This window comes from Nicotiana tabacum, chromosome 7, assembly GCF_000715075.1.
Source record: "Nicotiana tabacum cultivar K326 chromosome 7, ASM71507v2, whole genome shotgun sequence".
Lineage (NCBI taxonomy): Eukaryota > Viridiplantae > Streptophyta > Magnoliopsida > Solanales > Solanaceae > Nicotiana > Nicotiana tabacum.
In genome coordinates, this window is record NC_134086.1 from 38,819,279 (window position 1) to 38,826,578 (window position 7,300).

Sequence of the window (7,300 nt, forward strand, 5' to 3'; positions counted from 1 at the left end):
TCCCATAATAACATATATAATATCTGACTATATGTCACCGACAACAGAGGCCAATAACCAAGTGGACGGCATGCCACACGATCCCAATTCATCTTTATCACAGTGCACAATATGTCACCGGCAACAGAGGCTAATAACCAAGTGGACGGCGTGCCACACGATCCCAATTCATCTTTATCACAGTGCACAATATGTCACCGGCAACAGAGGCCAATAACCAAGTGGACGGCGTGCCACACGATCCCATAATATCATATATAATATCTGACTTCATATAGTAGACCCCTTCAGGGAAGAATAACAACTCAATACCTTTAACCCGGCAAGGGTACAGCTAACAACCCAAAATATCCCGACAAGGGAGAATATATATATATCAGTCTACACATACCGGCAAGGGAGTATTCATAACACATTCTCCTTTTAAATCATTCTTCCTCAACCATTCACATTATATGAAACTTATCAAATAATCAAGGAGCTTGTGTCACATTATTCGAATTAAAAGCAATCAAGACCCAAGGTCATGCTAGACTCCGTTGCATAGATAACCGTCACCATGCCTATACACCGTACTCCACATTAGCAAGTAGCAAATATCATCCTAATCCTATTCCCTCAAGCCAAAGTTAGAACAAACACTTACCTCGAATGCTCCAAACTCAACTCACGCTTCTAGTATAGCTTTACCTCTTCATTCCACCACCAATCCGCTCGAATCTAGTCATAAGTTACTTAATCACATTAATAATTACTAAATGAATCATCCCCAATGCATGAAAATAGATTTTTTTTAAGGTTTTTCCCAAAAAGGTCATATTTTTCTACGAACCCTCCGGGACCGTCGAATCACAGGTCCGGGTCCGTTTACCCAAAATGTTGACCGAAGTCAACATTATACATATTAATACCAAAATTCATCAAATGTTTCACATAATTCACATATTCTAACATAAAAACTTTCCGGCTACACGCCCGAACTGCGCACGTCAATCGAGGCAACTAAAAGTGAGGTTTTCAAGGCCTCGGGAACACGGAACAAGGAAGAATTACGGTGATGACCCCTTGGGTCGTCACATACGCCCACGTCCCATATTTTTCTACGGACCCTCCGGGACCATCAAATCAAGTGTCCGGATTCGTTTACCCAAAATATTGACCGAAATCAAATTAGCTCATTTTAAATCAAAACTTATCATTTTTCACAGATTATCATATTTAAGCTTTTCGGCTACGCGCCCAGAATGCGCACGCAAATCGAAGTGACTCTAAATGGGATTTTCAAGGCCTCAGAACACAGAATTTTGTTTTAAAAAAAGGGTTATTTGCAAGAAATATATATTTGAAAAGGTAATATCGAAAGAATTTTGTTTGAAGCCTACGTGTTTTTTCTAATTTGACATTGAGTTTTTGTAATATTGTTAACTTCTCGGAAAATCGAAAAATTTATAAACCAAATTCCAAAAGAATATATATGTGTGTGTGTATAAAAATTATTACAATAAAAAAACACATTAATCTATAATGTATTGTAATGTCTTTTTGTAAAGATATTGTCTGCCATATCTTAATAAATAAAATTTAAAAAATAAATAAATTGAAAGATAAAAACAACGCCTCTACCTTAATTAATTATAAAGATAAAAATATAAGTATAAATAATACGATAAATTTAAACATTAATATGGACAATAGAATTAAAAAAATTAAAAGAAAAAGAGAAAAAAATATATAAATAAATAATTTCAATGTAGAAATATTTGGAAGAATAAGACTTATTTGATTTTTGAGAAGAGAAAGTATTTTAAGTAACGATGAATAAAATTTACATTGTGGTTTAGTCAAGTGACAAACTACTATAAATTCACTTGGCAATTTAAGATAATATTAATACTAATACTTAATTTAAATTAATTTTTTTTAATCTGAATGAAAAGAAAGTGAATCTTTTTGTAAAGATATTGTCTGCCATATCTTAATAAATAAAATTTAAAAAATAAATAAATTGAAAGATAAAAACAACGCCTCTACCTTAATTAATTATAAAGATAAAAATATAAGTATAAATAATACGATAAATTTAAACATTAATATGGACAATAGAATTAAAAAAATTAAAAGAAAAAGAGAAAAAAATATATAAATAAATAATTTCAATGTAGAAATATTTGGAAGAATAAGACTTATTTGATTTTTGAGAAGAGAAAGTATTTTAAGTAACGATGAATAAAATTTACATTGTGGTTTAGTCAAGTGACAAACTACTATAAATTCACTTGGCAATTTAAGATAATATTAATACTAATACTTAATTTAAATTAATTTTTTTTAATCTGAATGAAAAGAAAGTGAATCTTTTTGTAAAGATATTGTCTGCCATATCTTAATAAATAAAATTTAAAAAATAAATAAATTGAAAGATAAAAACAACGCCTCTACCTTAATTAATTATAAAGATAAAAATATAAGTATAAATAATACGATAAATTTAAACATTAATATGGACAATAGAATTAAAAATATTAAAAGAAAAAGAGAAAAAAATATATAAATAAATAATTTCAATGTAGAAATATTTGGAAGAATAAGACTTATTTGATTTTTGAGAAGAGAAAGTATTTTAAGTAACGATGAATAAAATTTACATTGTGGTTTAGTCAAGTGACAAACTACTATAAATTCACTTGGCAATTTAAGATAATATTAATACTAATACTTAATTTAAATTAATTTTTTTTAATCTGAATGAAAAGAAAGTGAATCTTTTTGTAAAGATATTGTCTGCCATATCTTAATAAATAAAATTTAAAAAATAAATAAATTGAAAGATAAAAACAACGCCTCTACCTTAATTAATTATAAAGATAAAAATATAAGTATAAATAATACGATAAATTTAAACATTAATATGGACAATAGAATTAAAAAAATTAAAAGAAAAAGAGAAAAAAATATATAAATAAATAATTTCAATGTAGAAATATTTGGAAGAATAAGACTTATTTGATTTTTGAGAAGAGAAAGTATTTTAAGTAACGATGAATAAAATTTACATTGTGGTTTAGTCAAGTGACAAACTACTATAAATTCACTTGGCAATTTAAGATAATATTAATACTAATACTTAATTTAAATTATTATTTTTTTTAATCTGAATGAAAAGAAAGTGAATTTTTTGTAAAGATATTGTCTGCCATATCTTAATAAATAAAATTTAAAAAATAAATAAATTGAAAGATAAAAACAACTCCTCTACCTTAATCAATTATAAAGATAAAAATATAAGTATTATAAATAATACGATAAATTTAAACATTAATATGGACAATAGAATTTAAAAAATTAAAAAAAAGAGAAAAAAATATATAAATAAATAATTTCAATGCAGAAATATTTGGAAGAATAAGACTTATTTGATTTTTGAGAAGAGAAAGTATTTTAAGTAATGATGAATAAAATTTACATTGTGGTTAAGTCAAGGGACAAACTACTATAAAATCGCTTGAAAATTTGCATAATATTAATACTAATACTTAATTTAAATTTAATTTTTTTTGAATCTGAATGAAAAGAAAGTGAATATTTTTGTAAAAATATTGTCTGCCCTATCTTAATAAATAAAATTTAAAAAATAAATAAATTGAAAGATAAAAACAACGCCTCTACCTTAATTAATTATAAAGATAAAAATATAGGTATTATAAATAATACGATAAATTTAAACATTAATTTGGACAATAGAATTAAATAAATTAAAAGAAAAAGAGAAAAAATATATAAATAAATAATTTCAATGTAGAAATATTTGGAAGAATAAGACTTGTTTGATTTTTGAGAAGAAAAAGTATTTTAAGTAACGATGAATAAAATTTACATTGTGGTTAAGTCAAGTGACAAACTACTATAAATTCACTTGGCAATTTAAGATAATATTAATACTAATACTTAATTTAAATTAATTATTTTTTTGAATCTGAATAAAAAGAAAGTGAATATTTTTCTAAAGATATTGTCTGCCCTATCTTAATTAATAAAATTTAAAAAATAAAAAAGTTGAAAGATAAAAACAACGCCTCTATCTTAATTAATAATAAAGACAAAAATATAGGTATTATAAAAAATATGATAAATTTAAACATTAAAATGAATAATAGAATAAAAGAATAAAAGTAAATAAAACATTTTACTACAAGAAAAAAAAATATTTTTATTTATTATGTATTATAATGGAAGTTACAAACAAGAATGTGATAATTTTAAGTTATCGGTAATGCATTATGGACAAGAAATTATGAGTAATTTTAAGAGATATCAGAAATTTTTGCTTTTTATTAACATTTGTTTAATGATTATATATAACTTTTATCTGAAAGATTAATATTTTAAAGTTATTTGCACATAAATCAAATAACTCAAATTACAGGTTTGTGTCTGCGCATCGCATGGATACTAATACTAGTATAATTAAACAATCGTATAAGAGTGTTTTAAGAGAAAAAAATGCAATATTGATGCTATTTTTCCCTTGCCTTCTCATCAATGTTTTTCTTGCTTAGTTTAGTACCTTTGTAACACTAAATTAGTGTAGGGATACAGATGAACGACAATTAGTTTGCCATATTGCAAATCTTATAGGAACTTGGAGTAGAAAGTAGTTGATTTATGGAACAACGTCATAGAAAGAGAGAAAAACATATGTTATTTTCGACATTATTAATATTTTCTTCAATTGGACAGTAAAGGTGGTTATCAAATTATATTTAAATAAGAACCATGATAAAAAAATTTCGATCAATGCCTTCAGGAATATTGCCCCTTTGCTGTGAGGTAATAAATTTTATCTCTTTTCTTCACAAAATCCAAATTTATCTCTTTTATTCGTTCTTATAAAAAATGATTCATAGAAATCGCATTAGAATATGATTCATTTTTCTAGACTTTAGTTAACCTATACTGGCCATTTTTACCCGTTTGGACAAATATAAGAATGGATAAAATATTATTTTCTTATAAGTTTGAGTGAGTGACTTATAAAATGAAAAACATATGAGTTGTCAATTAGCTTGCCAAGAGGGTTTCAAGATTGAAGAGAAAATTTGTATCAAGTTTGACAATTATGAAAAAGGAGAACAATTATTTCATAGAACATTACATCAACTTTGATAAAAAAATATAATAAAGAAAAATAAGCGAAGTATAGCTCATTAACGAGTGGGCCCAAATAATTTAATCGGGGTTGTTGCCGAACCATACCACCCCGTCAATTAGCTAACCATCGACATATTTTAGTTAATGGTCATATAGTAGATATACCGAGTTATCGCTGCAAACCCCGAGATATTATTACGGCAAAGGAAAAAGGGAAAGTCGGTCCCCTTACATAGCCATAATAGTAAGTTTTTTCGAAGTAGCTGAACAATTGCATCGGCTGGTATAGAATCAGCTGCACAGTCTCCCATTGCTTTCGCAACCCAGTGGGGACAAACCCCCCCAAAAAGGAGTTTTCCACGCGGCGATCTTTTATTTGAAATATGAGCCGCTAAAATTTTTCCTTATACCCAATATGTCGAAACTCATTGCCCATGGATAAAGAAAAACCGTTTCAACATCAAAAACAACAAAAACTAGAGCAAACATATAATAACGGATTCGAAAAGTCAAGCAAAATCAAGTAGAGCACTAAGTTCAATTATTTTATTTGTATTTGTAGCCAAAAAGTAGTTAGTTTGTCGGAATTTGAAGAAGGGGGCAAATGGCAAATGGCAATATTCATGAAGCTCCGGCGAAAAGAGAAGATTACAAAAAAGTTATTTTGTGACTAAATGATTTTTTTTCCTTTTATTAGAAAGGTTGTTATTAGGTTCATTGCGTTGACAATTGAAATTTAAGAAAAATGTCTAATGTACCTTAATAAGATATTTCACAAGTTTGATAAGTAATATATTTAAGATTTTATGCACGGATACTAATACTAGTAAGAAATAGAAAATAGGAGATGAGAGTTAAGGTAAAGAGTCCAAACTAGGGATAACGTGGCATTCAACCAAGCATTACAAGTTTAGATCATTCGCTACGCTACTCGTACTTTTTTACTGCCAAGTTCTCTCTGTTGTAGCTGTAAGGAATACCCCCACCCCCCTTTTACTCACCCACCCTACAATTACAGTAATCTTCACCCCTTTCTTTTCGAGTCCAGAACCTAAATATTATTTTTTGGACTCAAATTACCTTAATAGGTATTTTTAAAAAATATATATTTCTATATATAGCGTGCAAAAACAGGACGTTATACATTAACCGTAACGTCTGTCGTTAAGGTATAACACCTTTTATTCATACGCTATACATATAATGCCCAAAAAAATGTTATACCCTGAATATGGACCCACCAATAAATGAACTGACAAACACAATAATTTAAATGTGTATAGCGTATATTTAAAGAACGCTATACGGCAAAATATTTCCATATCCGAGCTAGTCATTTCCTATATAAAGTGGTTAGGATTTTAGGAAAATTCGTTCACATAAAATTCTAACTCCCGTTCAATTTTTTCTTGTTGTTAAATTCTGAAGCATTTTTTTCGTAATGTCTGAAGAGCGTAGAATAAGAGTTTCATTATATTGGGGGGAGGGGGGGTGAGGTTGTGATGGAGAATAACTCTGTGAGGTATAGTTTATCTCCACAGGGTCATGTTAAATTACCACTTACAATAGAGTACGATAAATTGATATCGTTGTTATGCAAAAAAAATGGGTGTGAGGAAACGTTCAGTGATACTTAAAGTAACCGAAAAATATCCGTATTTCGTCACTCCGCAAGGGGAATTAAATATCTACGATGATGAAACTTTGAGGGATTTTCTGAGTACTCCGGATGAATACCGGGAATATCTTGTAATAAATATGTTGGATATGTACGTCAAGGTCGAAGACGTTCCAAACAATGAGGTTGCCGGACAGGTTCCGAATAACCCCCAATCATCGGGTGGCTATTCTGGAGGAGTTTTTGTCGGATAGGTTCCGAGTGAAAGAGTTTTTCTTGATTTAAACTTATCCCCGCCTGCTTTACATAATTCACAAGACGAGTGGTAAGCTTCAATTTTCCTTTGTGTTACGATGTACATTTTTGTTGTATTGAATTTATATTAACGCTCATATATTTAATAGGGGGTACATGCCGAATATGAATTTTACAAATTTTGAACCCAAGCATAGTTTTGGTGTATTGGATTATGGTGGTCCATCTGGGAGACATCACCTAAATGAAAATGTCCATCATGGAATTTCATCACATTAC